Source organism: Canis lupus, chromosome 20 (assembly GCF_003254725.2).
Source record: "Canis lupus dingo isolate Sandy chromosome 20, ASM325472v2, whole genome shotgun sequence".
NCBI classification, from domain to species: Eukaryota; Metazoa; Chordata; class Mammalia; order Carnivora; family Canidae; genus Canis; species Canis lupus.
Genome location: NC_064262.1, coordinates 42,897,775 through 42,916,139, shown reverse-complemented (window position 1 = coordinate 42,916,139; position 18,365 = coordinate 42,897,775). Strand labels below are relative to the sequence as shown.

At 43.6% G+C, this 18,365-nt stretch overlaps 1 long non-coding RNA gene across 1 annotated transcript; it reads left to right on the top strand.

The window, feature by feature from the left end:
• On the top strand, positions 1 to 17,314 carry LOC112666820 (uncharacterized). The gene is made up of 3 exons (XR_003140977.3): positions 1 to 6,816; positions 10,963 to 11,081; positions 12,526 to 17,314. It is a non-coding gene; the product is annotated as an uncharacterized LOC112666820 (long non-coding RNA).
• The last annotated feature ends 1,051 nt before the right edge of the window (positions 17,315 to 18,365 follow it).

Below are 18,365 nucleotides of genomic sequence, written 5' to 3'. Positions count from 1 at the left end.
CATTTTTATTGGTCCTCAAGATCACGCGACAGGAAGCTCCGTGTGACCTGCCGACCGCCGCATGCGCACTGGCTTCCAGAGGCCGGAAGTCCCGCCTACCCGCGCCACGCCGACTAGGGAGCCGGCCGCCGTTGCCAATGGTAACGGGAGGCCGCCTGGACCCCCCGCGTTGGGGCGCGCTCTGGAGCTTCGGTGTCTGCGTTGCTCGGAAGGGGTGTCCGTCCCTTCCCGGGTTTGGTGACCCCCACGGTTGTGGCCTGGACGACTGGCTCCCCGACTTTCCAGTGGTTTCGGGGGACCTGGGCGTGGGCGGCGGGGACTGCTCCTCTCTCCAGCGGTGCCTGGAGATAGGGACCCGCGTGATGGGCCGCATCTCCCGCGCTGCCACGTGCCGCGGTAGAGTTTTGAGTGTCCTCCCTCTGCCCCGTTTTTTTCCTTTTTTCCTCTTATACTCCTGGCAAAAGTCTCTAAGGCTACCTGTAGCCTTAAAAATTAAACCCAAAAGGAATTGGTGAAGGAGCAGTGAATTTCAAACTATTATGCTTAGAATCATCAGGGAAGCTTGGGGGGGCCTCAACCCCCCCCCCCCCATTCTGAATTCTGAATCAGGGAGTGTACCTTGGGTGCTTGGAATCTACAGTTTTTATCACACACCAGTCGGGGACCCCTCTTGAAGAAACATTGTCCTGAATCATGGTGGAAATGCAAATCAAAACCGCACCACCACCTACACCTATCGGAGTGGCTAAACTCAGAAACAACAAACGTGGAGAAGATGTGGAGAAAAAGAGCCCTCCTTCACTGCCGGTGGGGACGTAAACTGGTACAGTGGAAAACAGTATGGAGGTTACTCAAAAAGCTAAAAACGGAACTCTAGGAGCCAGTAATTCCACTACTGGGTATTTTAACCAAAGGAAATGAAAACACTAATTCGAAAAGACATATGCACTCCTATGCTCACTGCAGCATTATTCATAACAGCCAAGATCTAGAAGCAACTCAAGTGTCCACCAACAGATGAATGGACGAATGGAGCCGGAGAGCTTGGTCCTTGCCTCGTCCAGTCGAAGAATGAATCTCGTGGACAAAGGAGAGTGTGTAAAGCTGCAGGAGTTTATTAAGTAAAGATATAGAGAAGGCTGTCAGAAGTGAGAGGGGTCCGGACAGGGTTGCTGCTGAGGGCTTTTTTGGCTGGCCTTTTATAGAAAACCTGAGTAAGGAGTTGATGGCCTTGAGATTTTGGTTTGAGTCTTGGTGATTACGTGATGGGAAGATACTTCCTAGTATTTTGGAGGCAGGGGCCAGAAGTACTTCCTTATCTGTTTTTATTGCCTTATCTGTGTTGCATCTCAGTGTCCTTGGGATTTATGGGAGCCCAACCCTGGGGCCTTTCCCTTATCTTTCCCTGCCTAGCCTTATCTGTCACTAAGTCATAAAGAAGGTAGAGTGTGTGTATACACACACATACACACTGTGGAATATCATGCAACCATAAAAATAAGATTCTTGCCATTTGGGACAACATGGATGGAGCCAGAGGGTATCATGTATGCTAAGCAAAATAAGCCACAAGAGAAAGACAAATATGGCATGGTATCGCTCATGTGTGGAATTAGGAAAAAAAAAAAGTCAAACTCATAGAAACAGAATAGAAAAGTGATTGCCAGGGGCTTTGAGGTGGGGGAAATAAGACGCTGGCAAAAAGGTACAAACTTTCATTTACAAAATGAATAAGTTCCAATGATCTCGTGTATAACATGTGACTGTAGTTGATAACACTGTATTGGATACTTAAAATTTAGGAGTAGAGCTTATGTGTTCTCATCATTAAAAAAAGGAAATTTAAAAAGGAAAAATAAATATGTGAGGTGATGATGGGGATGGCTGTGTTAATGAACACAAAGAGGGAGGTTTTTTTTTTTTTTAAGACAAGGGCTTTTTTGAAAAAAAAAAAAAAAAAGATTTTATTTATTTGAGAGAGCACAACAGAGAGAGAGGGAGGACAAGCAGGAGGAGCAGCAGAAGTCATGACCTGAGCTGAAGGCAGAGGCTTAACCAACTGAGCCACTCAGGCACCCTGAGGAGAATCCTTTTACAACACATATATATATCCAATTATCATGTTGCATACTAAATATATTAGAATTTTCTTTGTCAATCTTCTGTCCAAAAAAAGCAGAAAGAAAGGAAGGAAGAAGGAAAGAAAGAGAAAGGAAAGAAAGAGGCTGTCCTAGAAGAGGATGAAACAGATTATTGCAAGTACCAGGGACTTGGGGCTGGGTGGGGGAAAGCCGTAGAGGGGGCGTTTCAGCAGGCTCAGAACACAGAAGCATAAGCCAGACACACTGACAAGGGAATGAATAAGCTACAAAGTGAGTTTGGCACGATAAGAAGGACCACAGAGTGGGGGAGCGTCCTGAGGTTCTGGGAGACTGAAAACTCGGGAGAGACTATTTGGCATTACTTAGTCCTGACTCATGAATACATAAGCCAACTTAGATCATGCTTTTGGGGATTGTGTTGATTTTGGTCACTACACAGTGCAATTTAAAATGGGTCCCAATTGGGACCTAAATTTCTAGAAAGGGTTTTATGGTCCAGGTTCTACCTGCTTCATTTATGGATGGGGAGATTGGGAGCCAAGGTCAGGTGTCCGGATCCTCAGAGGACTGGGTGGAGGCATCTGAAGTTGGAGTCCATGATGAAACTAGCACAAATATGTTTTCAGGAGAAAAACCAGAAAGCAGGTGTGAACTCTTCTGGTACAGGGGGCGGTAAATCCTATTCTGGTTTTGAGAATTTCATTTTTCTTTTCATTTCTTGTCACATTCATTTTAATTCAACATAAAGCATATACCACATTATGTTCCTGGCTTAGGAGTTGTCCCAAGAAGTGAGCTCAGTGCTTTAAAAAGTAAACGTGAAACTTCCATTGCTAGAACAAGGTGGTAGCAGATACATCCTGTACAATTTATGAAGGGATGATGGCTTTAGAAAAAGAGGCACAGCGATAACCACACGTTTGTTAAGTTAAATGGCCAATATGGTAAAATGAAAATAATCTAAGTAAGTTTTAATTCAGACAAAATAAGAGCTAGGAGGAAACAGTATTTTCAGATGAGGAAAGACAGTTCAGAAAAGTAAAGGGTCTTGCCTAGTAACAGAGGCAGCAGAGCCAGGTCTGGAATCCAAAGCTCATGATCGCTGGTAAGAGTTTCTCAACCATTTAATCCTACCCAAATATAGGTGCCAGGGCTTTCTCTTTCAATTTTATCCCCACTTCTGTGAATGTAAGGCCCCTTGCCTTCTGCTTAGGGGAGTTTATGAATGTCCCATGGCTGTTGAAAAGTGTGGGGAAAAGGTGTAGATTTCCCGTTTACCTGAGGCTTGGCAAAGTCTTGGGGACACAGTGAGGAATCCTTCACTTAAATGATCAAGGGATGATATTATGCATGCAGTTGCCCATGGAAGGACCTTGAGCCTGAGGGACAAGAAGAACAGTAGGCAGGGTGCCCCTGGAGCACCCCCAAGGCATAGAAGAATGTTCTGGAGGCACTGGCTTGGCTGCTGTTTTCACCATTGTCTCCCAGTGGCACCTGGGCAGAATTTCTGTCTCCCTGCAAGGCCCATAGGTCAGGTTCTCAATGCCCACTCCCCGCAACCTGACCCCCTCCAAGCTCAGGCAAATGTCCACTTTATCATTGTCATCTTTCTATTGGGTGTGTTGAGTTTGATAACGGTTGCCATTGCTTGGTGCCTACTCTGGGCTAGTCATACTCCAGTGCAGTAGTTAATCTTCACAGTCTTGGGCTCTTAGTACAGTGGACATTCATGAGTTTACGCAGAGGGGAGGTCACTTTACTGGGTGCCGTGTTTGCGAGATAAAGAATAAGTTTCATAACCACTTCTATGACATTTAGGTAAAGTTGTTCATCAGTGTGCATAGCTAAGGAAACTTAAGTCTCTTTTCCCCGCAGGCAAACTCCTGTCTGGGCTTGCTAAGTGTTATTAATGCCGGGGGACAAAGAGTGTGGGTAGAGAATGCAAATCTGTCATTCATGAGTATGTTTGTGGCTTGGGGATTTTTCGAGTTGTTCTGCAAAGCTGCATCAGGTAGTTGTATTAATTTAAAATTCCATCTTATTATAAAATCTTTTCTACCAAGGTGCTATAATAATTACGGTTAGCCCATCTACCCAGCTGAGTCAATGATTGTTACATAAGCTATCTAAATAGTGTCAGCAAATATGAACATGTATTTTTGGCCTGAAATTGATGAATTTGGCTCACAAAGAGGCTGAACTTGTGCTTCGGGTTGTTTACTAGGTTGGGTTGATTACCAAGGCAAACAGTTTGAGCTGTAGGGGAGAACAGCTCCACCCTGTCTTAATAGCAAGCTTCTTAATCTCACACTTTTTTTTCCCCAAGTTTTTATTTATTTATTCGCAAGAGACACACACAGAGAGAGAGAGAGAGAGCAGAGACATAGCAGACGGAGAAGCAGGCTCCATGCAGGGAGCCTGATGCAGATCTCAATCCTAGGACCCCTGATCATGACCTGAGCCAAAGGCAGATGCTCAACCACTGAGCCACCCAGGTGTCCCAGTCTCACATCTTAAAAAGAAAAATTGCTGTGACCATTTAAAAAGTTGTGTGTGTGTGTGTGTGTGTGTGTCGTATGTATGTGTAAATTTGGAAGGAGTAGATGGGAGGCACCCAAACGAGGCCATTATACACTTCTTAGCATAGTTCAACATAAATAAATCGAAGATCAACTATCTTTTCAGATTATCAAGAAATGAGACTCCTGTGAGTTCATAGATTACCAGTCCTAACACCAGCAACCCCCCCCCCCCCGCCCCCCGCCATGTCAGGGCATTTGCAACTAACACCAGGTAAAAGGAGGAAGGGGAAGGTCATTATGCGTGTCTCAATCTGCCACTATTTACAGAGCCCTCCCCTTGTGTGTGCGAGTTTCTGTGGCTGTGATAGAATCTGAGGAGAGATATGGGGGACTCAGGAGGTCCCAGCTTTCCCTACCCTGCAGATCTTTGGTTAAGGTTGGGCCGGGAGGGGGGCACAAATAACAGAGAAAGAGATTTCGTAAAAAATGGTATAGCTGGTACACAGAAAAGGTACAAATCTTGAAGGTGATGTGGGGAAGAGGAAAGTTGGAGAAATACTGAACTGGTGGGAAATGGTTAGGGGAAAATCAGGGGATTCTCCTGAGTCTTTGGAGTATAGCTTCTTGCAGGTAGTACCACCAGGGTTCTCTCCAATTCCCCAAGCCCTACCCAGTTACAACTGAGAAGGTAGCCAAGACTTTTTTTTTAAGATTGTATTTATTTATTCATGAAAGACACAGAGAGGCAGAGACATAGGCAGAGAGAGAAGCAGGCTCCATGCAGAGAGCCTGATGCGGGACTCGATCCCAGGACCCCGGGATCACGACCTGAGCCGAAGGCAGATGCTCAACCACTGAGCCACCCAGGTGCCCCAGTAGCCAAGACTTTAAAGATGGGAAGAAGCCAGGATTGAAAGAGTCTCTACAGGAGCTATGGCAGCCGAGTGGGTCTCTAGTGGGCAAGAGATTACTTTCAGTTCCTCTGTTGTTTACTGCCTCAGTCGCTTGGTTTCAAAATGCTCCAGTGACCAGCAGACTATCACAAATTCGCTCAGTGAAATTACTATCACAGGCAGTAAAAGAGGTCAGGCAAGGAAGTGGTTCACCATAAAATACTACAACTCCCTTTAAGATTATGTAGATGACAGCAATTTCTTAGCCCAAATGATAGCTTTGTTTCCGTGATTATCTCCATATATTAAAACCCCCCAAAGGAAACAAACACCTGAACCATCAAAAAGTGAAGTCTATATAAGAAAAATGTTGGGAAATCAATGGTAGGGAAGGCCTTCTTATGAAGCATGAGAAAAATGAATATGGGGATATGCCCCGAATCCTTACCCCACATCCTCACATGTACATAGATCTGTTTGCATTAGATCTACACGCGCAGGCCTCGTCTCCAGTGATTCTTCCTGCAAAATGGGAGGATATACTGTGGAGAAGGGAACAGTGAGCAAGGTGGGGTTTGTACCTTTTAAGTACAAGTGGGGAAGAAATGTGGAGGTAGGGGCAGCTTTATGAAATAGTCCACAAACAAACCTGTGGGGGGGGGGGTAGAGGGTAACTTTGAATATCTAATAGACGTAGGCTCAATACCTTTATGATTAGACTGGAGATAAATGGTCCTTAATTGTTCTTATCTGATAAAGTTGAATCTTGTTTTAAAAGTAAGACGTGGAACACCTGCGTGGCTCAGTGGTTGAACATCTGCCTTCGGCTCAAGGTGTGATCCCTGAGTTCCGGGATCGAGTCCCACATCGGGCTCCCTGTGGGAAGCCTACCTCTCCCTCTGCCTATGTCTCTGCAGCTCTCTCTCTCTCTGTCTCTCTCATGAATAAATAAATAAATAAATAAATAAATAAATAAATAAATAAATAAAATCTTAAAAAAAAAAAAAGACATAAGCATAAACCCAAAGACAATACCAACTTTAGTATCTCCCTGTAGAGGTCAGAAACAAGTTTGCCTTTTAAGAAATTCAAGGTATGAATTTCTGTATTTGATTTTGTGTGAGAGAAACCATGAATAGCATGGAGTTAGTTGTGTGTTTTTTTTTTAAACTAGGATCTCTGCTTGTATCTACATAAGAAGGCTCTGTCTGTGTGTTGAGAGACTGTCCATATGCTCAACATGTCTTGCAAAGACTTAGAATTTACAATATTGTGAAGATCTGCTTCTTTAAAATGGATGTATGTATTTAAGCCATCTGTGGTATGAGTCATTATAGCCGTCGTTTGTTGCATACTTGCTGTGTTTCAGTAACAAATGCTTCCTGTTTAAAATGCAATATTTAATTTACCCCTCAAAATAACCCCATGAGATAAATACAATGATTACTCTCATTCTTGAAGGGACAAAATAAAGGCTTGGTGAGTGTGGGTAACTTTTGGAAGGTCGTGGGGTAGTTGATGGTGGGGCTGGGGCATGAATGACTATGTGGAGTCCAGCAGCCGGGAGCATGGTCTCCCAGCCCCTCCAGAACAGCCTCAACCGTCTCACTGTCTCACCTCCTGGCAGCAGGGCTACAGCAGGGCCTTTCCCTGGAAGCTCCACATGGATGGTTCCTTCCTTCCATCTTATATTCTGATGCCCTGATTCCTAAACCTGTTGGCCCACATTGAATCAACCATTCCAGGGGCCCTAAAGAGCTCATTAGCTCATTAGCTCCCCCGCCTTCCTCTGTGCCTTGTAGAATACCCGTGCTGTTACTTGATGCCCTAGAGCCTCAGAGTTTTCCTTGAGCACTCCTCATCCAAGAGGGAGCTTCCTCCTTCCCACCGCCCATCCCCTCTACTCACACCCGTGGTAGGACAGGCAGTCTGTGCCTCCTTCATGGTCACCTACTGACTGACCCTTGAGCTAAGCTTCCCCCAACCAGCTTTTGTCTCCAAGGACCCCACCGCCACCTGTCTTCTATCAGCCACCTTCCTCCAACCTCTGGGTCATTCATTCACTCACACACACTCCTTGAGGCCTGTGACGTCTGGCTCCAGCCTGTCTTGCCGTCCCCGGGCTCTGCGAGCTGCGGGCCGGCAGCCTTCAGCTCTGTGTCGCCTTAGCACCTGCTCTGCTCCCACACCCTCTGAGAGCCGGCAGCCGCCCAGGAGCCCTGAGCTCACAGACATCCTTCTGTGACCATCACCAGCCATCCGAGCGCTGCTCCTGTTCCGTCACTGTCCTCCAACCTCGCCTCAGACCCGAGTGTGACCTGTGATCTTTCCAACCGTCGGTTTTCTTTTGTCCTGTCATCCCTTGTCCTTGACCCCTTTGCATCAGTCCCAGCTCAGAAGCTCCATGTCGTCACTCGAGCATGAGAAGTTTCTGTTTCTCACCAGTGACTCACCATTAACACCAACCCAAGTGATTCCAACTTTAAATTCATCGAGTCACATAACTAACTGTATTGGCTTCATAAAAACCTTTTCACTCCCCTCCCTCCATACACAATATCCCCTGGGCAATACACCTGCTGAGACATTTAGGGTCCGCTCCCGTCCCTCTTCATCCAAGGGGCCATCCCTTAAAGTTTTCCTGGTCCCCAAACATTCTTCCTCTCTCCCTGTCTAGTCCCAAAGGATGATTTCCCTCCTGTTTTTCTAGAACGGTAAGCTCCCTTGATGTCTCTGCATTTCTGTTCCAAGTGAGTTCCTTCATCGATAAGTGAGGACCTACTTCAGGACTATTAACACTCGATATTGCCTACGGCATAAGGGAAAAGAACATCTTAAAAAACTTTGGTAGGAGGATAAAGTAGTATGACTTTTTTTTTTTTAAAAGGCGTACTGGAAATTAGTATCAAAACTGAAAATGCACACGCCCTCTGACCCAATGATTTGCCTTCACTTCTAAGTATTTAAGAAAAAACAAGAGCGCCAAGACGTGTGTACAGAGATGTTTACTGTGGTTTTGATGTGAATGTTTCTCTTTTGGCAAAATGACCAAATAAATTGTGCTGTAGTGAAGGGCAATTTTCTATAGCTGTCACAAAGTAGGAGGAAAAAACCAAGCACGCTGACATGGAAAGATACCCACGATACACAATAAAGTGAAGAAATCAAGTTGCAGAATGGTAATTAGTTGGGGGGCGAGGGGATGCTTGCTTGGAAATGCACATACAGACCAATTTAGAAAGGTAAAGTGATAAACTCTTTATGCTCCAGTTTGGGCAGGGTGATCGGTGTCAAGAGGTGGTCAACCTCTGCTTTATTCACGCCTGTAATTTGAATTTTGTTACTATGTGGGCATTACTTTTATCATTCACTGATATAAAGAGAAAATAAAAATCACAGCCCGCACAGACACAGCCTTTGCCACATTCGCCAACGTCTTAGTGCTCACCACAACCAAGGCACCTTCCTTCAAAGGGCCAGGCCTCGTTTCTGTTCCCTTTAAGTAAGCAATTTCAGATCAGAAATTTCAGGTCACGGAGAGACCTGGATAGAGACCATCCAAAGGAACATGCACGCCCTTTCATTTTTATTCTTTGCACCAAACGCTATTCCTCATGTGTAGGTGTTTTCACTTTGGTTGGGGCCCTATGAGTGAGCTTTCTTCCTTTTTCTCTGATGTTGGCTGATGGCCTAGCAGGCCCTTGGCCTCTCACACTGGAGGTGGGATGAGTGGAGCCAACGGGAGGACTCTACTTGCTCAGGATTGATTGTTGCATGACCTTGTTCATGACCTCTCTGAGGGGGAATATCAAATTTTTTATTTGAATTAGGTTCACCGGGCAGGTCCCATTCAGATATTTTATAGCAAAACTAAACAGGGAGCTGGCATATGTCTCTGGATACAAAGATTTACCCTATGGGAATATTGTAAGCATTAGGGTCTTTTTTTTTTTTTTTTACTGCCTTACAGGGAATATCCTTTATAGGAAAGGTGTATTTCAATTTTGCGTGGCTTGCCTTGAGAACGATTATCAGTTATGGTTTATTATTGTCAGTCTTTTTCCAGAAATAGAAGATAAACTTAGATGTATGGCAAGTACTGCAGGGACCACACAGAGAATCCAAGCTTTCATCGTGTCTTCTAGAACACTCATGTACTTCTTCCCCTGGCCTCCCTGATTTTCAGAGGGCCTCCTGTCCAAGGCTAACTATGATCCACTTCTTGTGGCCCACGCCACCCCTTCTACTTCCGCGGGGACCCAGGTCCATCCATTATCCCTTAATATGTTTTTTGTGGAAGCTCCTATACTTTCATTCTCTTCCCCCTGTCTCTTTGACCTTTCCTCAGTTTAAAATCAGGCTCCTGTCTCCTCCAAATTAAAAACAACCCCAAATAATGATAAACATTACTCCAAACCGACCCTTCCATTGTTCAAACTCTTCCTATCATTGGCTGCCCTAGCATATTCCTTCCGTTGGCTGAGCTCCTGGAGAGGGGCCTCCCTGTTGACTGTTTTCACCTCACCTGTCACTCAGTCACCCCTGAGTCTGGCTTTCCCCCTCTTCTCCTTCCTGACACGATTTCCTCCAAACCCTCAAAGGATCTCCTCCTTACTAAAACTGATGCCTTGTCTGGCAGCTTCGCAGCACTTCAGAGTGAAACCACCCCCTCTTCCCTTACACTTCCCTTGGCTTCCTCTGCTTTCTCCCTTCTGTTCCTCCTCACTCTCAGGGTTGACTCCTCCTCGGCTCACCTCTGCCTAGTGGTGACCCTTGGAAATCTGTCCTCAGGGGCTCTCTCTGCCCACCATTCCTTCCTTGTCTGGGCCACTGCACTAACTCCCAGGTTTCATCCATCATCTATGTGCAGAGGACCATCAAATCTCTACCTTCAGGCCACACTTCTCCCCTGTATGCTCAACTCATAGTTCGAGGAGCTGCCAGCCTTCGAAGTGACAGGTGAACAACATGATGATATCCTTGCTTACATTTTCACCTGACATCACGGAGATAACTTTCCAATATCCCTAATATCTTTTCTATCCTGTGTTAAAGCTACCATCACATGCCACATTTTGTAGGCTCTACCTGTATGTGATAGATACCATAGAAACAAAAACTTAAAAAAAAAAAAACCACCACCTCAATTAAAAAGAAATCGAAATCTTGAAGAGGTACAGACACTACTTCTTTGATAGAGCTTTTGTTTAGATCCAAGGGAAAAGGATAGGGAACTTTGTTAAATCTGGACTCCTATTTATTCTCATTCTCAAAAGGTTGAGTCAGTCTTTGCTAAAAGGCAAAGAGTTTTCTTGTAATGCTATCATTAAAAAAATAATTCTAAGAATTGTTGATTTGAACCTTGAGGTTGAATATGTTTTTTATGGGATGTTTACTATAGAAATCGACACTTGTTCACCTAAACTTGTAAATTGTGGTTTTCAGAGGAGGTTGATTTACTTTGTCATCATTGAGATGAACCCACTGACTATGAGCCTCCAGGAAGCTCTCTGAGAAGTAGGGATGCAGGTGGAAATATTGTTCCTTGTAAAGATAATTTCCAGGTAAGCATAAACAGCATTCTAATAGTTGAACCAAAAGATAAAATGCAGAGTCATGCTTCTTTGGACAGTGCAAAGTTGATGATTCAACGTGCAGGACAGAAGTGGGAGCCGATCTCTTCCTGTATGTTATTTTTCTAAAGTTTTAATTTAAATTCCAGTTAGTTAACATACAGTGTAATAGTAGCTTCAGGTGTCTTCCTTCCTGTATTTCAGAAGCAATTGCTGTGCAGAAAGAATTTCTCATTTTGTAACTAACTTGTAACTTGGGTCTACGTTTTTTTTTACTCTGCTCACACCTATCAGAAGGACGTGTGACCAAGGGCCCCCAGTTGATGCAGATGCTTTTATCTAGCACTGATCAAAGACACTGATGGGACTAAGTTCTCATTCCCAAATGGCAAAAGGTAATAAATGAATGAATGTGGATCTTTTGCAGAACATTACATGGAATACTTATTCAGTAATGTACAGGACTGAAATAAATTCACTTCCTTTTTGATACATAAGAATTTGGGAAATAATGACATCTTGCCATTTGCAACAATGTGGATGGTGCTAGAGAGTAATAGGCTAAGTGAAATAAGTCAGCCAGAGAAAGACATGCCATATGATTTCACTCATATGTGGAATTTTTTTCATATGTGGAATTTAAGAAACGAAACAGATGAATATGGCTGGGGGGATGGGGTCGGTGGTGAAGAGATGCAAACCGTAAAACATAGTCTTTACCATAGAGAACAAACTGAGGATTGATGGAGGTGAGGAGGTGGGAGGATGGCTTAAATGGGTGACGGGTATTAATGAGGGTACTTGTTTTTTTTTTAACTTAATTTAATTAAAAATAATTTTATTTAAATTCAATTTGCCAACAGTTAGTATAATACCCAGTGTAAGGAGGGCAATTGTGATGAGCACTGGGTGTTATGTGAGAAAGTGATGAGTCACTAGATTTTGCACCTGAAACTAGTATCATACTGTATGTTGACTAACTGGAATCTAAGTAAAAACTTGAAAAAAAAAAAAAAGAATTTGAGAAACTTCACATGGAAAGGCATATTATATATATATATATATATATATATATATATATATATATATATATATACTGTGTGTGTGTGTGTGTGTGTGTGTGTGTGTGTTAATGGAGAAGAGCAGAAGGGAAAAGTAAAGGACTTTGGAACCCTAAAATAAATCAGATGGTGGATGAGCATTTGTCACAAGCTTATCCTCATACATGCTTTTTGTGGGCAATGAACACAGTAGCATCTGCAAATGTAAATAATCTACTTTTCTGGTAAGAGAGTTGTGGAGGTCTCTCTGGCAGGCAAAGGTTTTCTTTACCTGAAATTAGTCTTTTATTAGTTTAGATTTTGGCAACATGCTCAGGCCAGGCTCCTAGTCTGTAAAAAAAAACAAAAACAAAAACCACTCTGTTTTTTTGCAGTGCAAGTGGAACACATGAGCGATTTTGGAAATGGACCACAGAGCCAGATGGAGTTCTCCGGGGATGAGGGGTCTGTGTGGCGCAGGGAAGGCCAGGTTCTCATCTGGTCTCATAAATGCCAGCACAGCATGGAGACCTAGAGACTCGGCTCAAGGGGTTTACCTACTAAATCTGAAGTAGCGGAGCTAGTTAACCACATGCAAACCGGTTTCATTCTTTTCCCACCTTAATGTTAAAAATCACCTTTTATTCTGCTGCTGAGACAGATTCACAGCTCTGTTTGTCTCTCCTTTAGGCGGATTTCTTCTGGGTCTTTTTACTGGGCACTGTTATTAGAAAGAAAAGGAACTCTATTTAGCACAGGGCCCAAGCACGCTGGCCTGGCAGGAGTGTGCCAAGGCTGGAGAGGCAGACGCCACTTCTGGGAAACTAGAGAGGACCCGAGGGGAGCATTTATTCCAAACCACTTAATCTCAGTACAGATACCGCTTGTGGGTATTACAGTTATTTTGAAAGAATGCAAAGAAGCAAAAAAAGGGGAAAAAAAAGAAAAAAGAAAAAAGAAAAAAACACCCTTCAGAGATCAGACCCTCAGAGGGCAAAAGTTCAAGGGAGGATTTATTTTAATGTTCAAAGGGAAGATGGATGGTGAGTGAAATCGAGAGCACTGATAAAAACGTGAAAGCTCAGAAAGCCCAGAAGTGCCGTTTGGTTTGCTAAGTGTTTGTTTCGCCCGAGCCAGAAGCTAGTCAGGCAGATCTGCCCGATTCCTCAAAGGTTTTTCTAACTGGCTGCTAGTCTCAGGTAAAAGCCATATACTGCAGCCTCAGAAGCGTGCATGTGCATGTGTGCATGTGATGCCTGGTTCTTTGTAGATACAAGGAACAGAATCATAGATGCGTAGGACCTTGGGTGGTGAGCACTAGTGGCATTTTATTATAAGCTAAAGCCTACAGCCGATTTTAGGCCCACCACTTTCTGAGGCTTCCCCGATTATCTCTCTCTAACCGGAAGGATTTACCCACCCCTTATCTAGGAAAGACATTTTGCAGAAGCTGAAAGGAGTAAGGGACATTCACGTCATTTATTATGAGCCTGTCTCAGGGACAGCTGCTGGCTAAAACAGCGACACGACCTGCCACTGCCAAAGCATTTCATCTCCCAGCTGGTGGTTATTATGATCATCGTTGTTTTGTGAAGCTCATATCCAGGGAAAATATAAAAATTATATATGGCCAGCTAGCTAGGGGCTTTTGGACGCCAACTTCATTTATCTGTTCATCATATGTATTTTGAGACTCAATATATACATCAGGCAAACCTTAGGCTCTGAGGTCACATAAGGAAAATAGATACGGTCTCTGCTCTTGGGCAGTAAAGTGGGTCTTAGCACTGTGTGTGACTTGGTGCGAAAATTTTGCTCCTCTGCTGGAGAAACTTGCAGGTTAATTGCAAGCTCTGCGGCCTCCATTCGGAGAGGCTAGGACATGAGCAACAGCCCGGGAGATCGTCTCAGTCGCTGCTGAAGGGTAATAAAGCATGGCCATGCACACGGTGAGGCTCTGGGATGCTTGACTTCTTTTCAGGTGGCTCTGCTCCCCAGGAGGGACCCAGGACAAAATGAAAAGGCAGACCATGCTGGCCATCGAGAAGAGAGGGTTCCACAATACACCCTCCCAACAGTTATTTTAACAACAATAACAACAACAACACTTGGTGCCCTGTTTCTTGTGCAAACTGTGGTGGGGAAACCATAACTTGGTGAGGATGGGCTCTCATCCTCTTGTTTCTACCATCTGTTAGGTGAGAAAGAAACAGCCTAGAGTGGGTGCAGCTAAGAAAAAATTTAGTGACTATTGTGGCTTGGACATATCTTAAAGTATGGTCAGTCAACTAGTTCTTGAATATATCTCTGAGCTGAATTATTAACAACATATGTCTAAGTGAACATAATAGGTACAGGCTTGCAGCCCTCCTTCAGGTACACATTTGGGATTTTCCCAGATCTTGAGGAGGAGAGAACATAAATGTGAATTAAAATGATAACAATAATTTATTAGATTATCTTGCCACTCTTCTCTTAGAAAGTAGCGCTTCCTCTTTCCAGAATATGTGAAGGTTATATTTGGAACCACCCTTGTTTTGAAACTTTGTTTTAAATTAAGCTTAGTTTGGGCTGGGTTGGGTTCTGATGAGAATAGTCTTATCACAAGAGCCAAGAATAGTTCCATAAAAAACCCTCAGTAAATACATGAAAATTCATGAGTCCGTAATGATACTCAGGAGAGAGCCAGAAGAAACTCATTTGAGGTAGCTAGTACTGACTCCTTATTTGGAAGCTATGTAATTGAAGGGGAAATAGGTTTAATGTCTTTCCAATAGGAACTCTATGTCAGGGTAACCAAACAGCTCCAGTTGACAAGATACAACTATTTTACAGAAGAATGCCAGCTAGATGTAGAAGGATAGGCGTAGAAAAATCATAATCTTGCCATTCCAATGAGAATGTAGATCCAAGAAAGGACTATCAGCTTGTGGAGGGACATTTGGTAGATAGTGGATGGGACCTGCACCATTTACGTTGATCCAAAGCAACACCACAGTGATGAGGTTCTGGTCATCAGGAGAAAAAGTAATCATACAACGGATGGCTCAGATTGCCATCACCCTAACTAATGGTAGATCTAGCATCAGAAATGGTGGGACAACCCGATAGTACATGTTCTCCTGGTATCGTGCATTCTGAGGTCACAGAACCCTTGGGATGCAATCTAGCCAACGATATTCACTTGGGGTCTAATCATCCTGTAAATGTAATTTCTGGGAGATACAAAGGAGAGAGGAAGAAGCTAAATGACACCATGGGTTAAGCAAGTGGGGGTGGGGGACTTCTAGGCCGGCCCACTGGCTACAGTAAGAAGATTCCACAAAGATACTAGTGTCTAGATTAAAGGACGCTGAGGACATGTAGCAAGCAGGTGGAATGCGTGGTTTGAGACTGGTTCCTGGCATGAACAAAAAGGCTATGAAAGACAATTAGGGGGATATTTGGGGGAATTTGAATTTATAGACTATTAGAGTATGATTATTAATTTTAGGGGTGATAGTGTTTTTTTTTTTACATAAGCAAGCGTTACTAATTGATTAGAAATGCATTTTGAAATATTTAGGAGGTCATGTCATGATGTCCCTAATTTATTCTTTACACACACACTGTCCTACACATACACAGACTCTGAACCAACCATACTTGTCAAAGTCTGGCAAGTAATGTGTAAGTTGCTATCAAAAAGTGAGTAAAAAATGTCACATTTTCTAAAGATCGAAGTCTTTAAAGTGGGTAACACAAAAAAAGACTACCATGATTATTTGTTCAAAATAATGAGGAAGCCTCTCTCTGTGTGTCTCTCATAAACAAATAAATAAAATCTTTAAAAAAAAATGAGGAAGGCATTATCATAAGCAGATAAGTAAGAAAAAACATTTAAGAACTGATAACTAAATTATTAGTACTTCTCCAGAACCTAATTTCCACTGGGTGCAATTAATGATTTTTATAACTTGTATTCACTTAGTGCTACTCAAAATCTTCATCTACTAGTGAGAGTTGATCAGTGGTAAGGGAATGTTTGGATAAATTATAGCATGCCCGTATTGGAAATATTGTGAAGTCCTTAACAATTAAGATTCAGATTCAATTTAACGCTTGGAATGATATTTAATAACATGAACACACGCTTACAGTACAATGGGAAGTGCAGGAGATACCACTATATTCCAAAACGGTCACAATTTTATGCAGGGGTAATGATTCAGCCCCCAATTTCTGTAATTGCTGAAAGGGGGTAAAGAGGTGGCATCTCGTGTAGTTGTAGTAACACCGTGATTGTCACAAGAAAATAAGAGGAAAAAAACACCCACAGAGGAGACCGTAAAAAAAACAAAAAAAAAAACAAAAAAAAACCTGTTGCGCTCACACGGCATGGATTGTCTGTGAGCATTGTTGTCTGTTTTAAGCAAAAGTGAGGTGTCTCACCACATGGGGCAGATGTGGTGAATTTTCTGTCATGAGAAAAAGAACCCCCTAATTTTACTCATCTCCAAAACTGAAAGTTGAAGAGTTGAAGCCCTTTTGCCCTTCAGTACAATTAAACTCAAGAGAGCCTCGTTGCTGCCAGGCACAGGCCCAGATGGCGGACTAGGAAAAGCCAGTGTTGCCCAGGCAAACACAGGAGAAGCATGCACACGACACAAGGCAGAGGTGTTTAAATGTACGGTCAACCATTACATTGTTCCCGAACATTCTCTCACTCTCCAGGAGGGCGGCCAAGCCTGTGGTGCTGCCAGGAGATCGGGTCAACCGCGAGAAATGGACTCCTTTGTCATGGGCAGCCTTCCTGCCCTCTGCTCGGGAGAAGAAAAAGTGTTACATGCCTTTACGATTTTGAGGAGACCTGCCCTTCCATGGGATGGGGAAATAAAAGTCTGACAATGGGAAGCAAACCCCACCAGTCCCAATGATTGAAGTAGGATTCTCCCCAACAACTCACGAGGTGGAGGTAGGGCCACGGGCGCTGACGACAGAAGACCTCTAGGCTTCGGTGTGCATCCAGGGGAGCCAGAGCCAGAGCCAGAGCCAGAGCCAGAGCCAGAGCAACAGATCTCACAGAATCTCACCTACACACCCACACGCACGTATGTATGAGGAACTAGGACCGGAGTGGAACAAAAGGGACCTTCACCCTTTCTTACTCTCTATATTTCTGGATTAAAATTCTTTTTCTCCTTTTCTTTTCTTTTCTTTTCTTTTTTTTTATAGCAGCCAGTATTTACTTCTTTCTTTTATACTTTTTCCAAAGAAGCAGAGACGAATTCGCATGCCCCTGGCAGAAATGTAAAAATGGTACAGCCGCTTGAAAACGGTTTGGCAGTTCCTCAAAAATGAAACATAGAGCTACCATGTGACCCAGCCATTCTACCCTGAGGTGTTTACCCGAGAGAAAAAGAAATCTATGTAGGCAGAGAGACATGCATGTGGATTGAAGCATGTTTGTCACAGCGAGAAACTGGAGGCAACCCAAACGTCCACCAACTGCCGAAGGGATAGCACACTGGTTATGGTGTCAACTGAATCCAACAATGATATGGAACAACCATGGACACACATTGCAACTTGGATGGATCTCAAAATAATGATGCTGTAAGAAGCCAGGCGAGAAAGAGTCCATGTCATGGATTTCCATTTATAGAAAATTCTAGAAATGCAAACCAGACTCTGGTGACACAAAGCAGATGGGTGGTTGAATGGGGAGTGGGGGTGGTGCGGGGTGAGAGGAAGGAATTCATTACAAAAGAGCACAGTGAAACTTTTGGGAGTGCTGGGGAGGCTCGCACCCTGCGCTGGGCTGATGGTCTCTGTGGTGTAGGCTTCACCAACATTTATCCAACTGCACACTTTAAATAGGTGCAGTTGATTGCCTACTATAGCTCAATGAATCTGTAAAAAAAAATGTACATATTTAATATAGGAAATTTGGAAATAACCTACGAATGAAGGAGGGAAAAAAATAGCACCTTTACTCCACTGGGAAGACAGTGGCTGACAGGTGGGGCTTTTCCATACCGACCAGACTGTAAGCCCCACGAGGACAAGCCCTCCCGATTCACCAGCTGTAATCCCAGCACCGTGCTGGAAAAACAAGTGTTTGACAAATATTTTGAATAAATAAATAAGCAGGCAAATAGCCTACTCTATTGCATATGATCTCCTTAGAACCTTTTTAAAAAAAGATTTTATTTATTTATTCATGAGAGACGCAGAGACACAGGCAGAGGGAGAA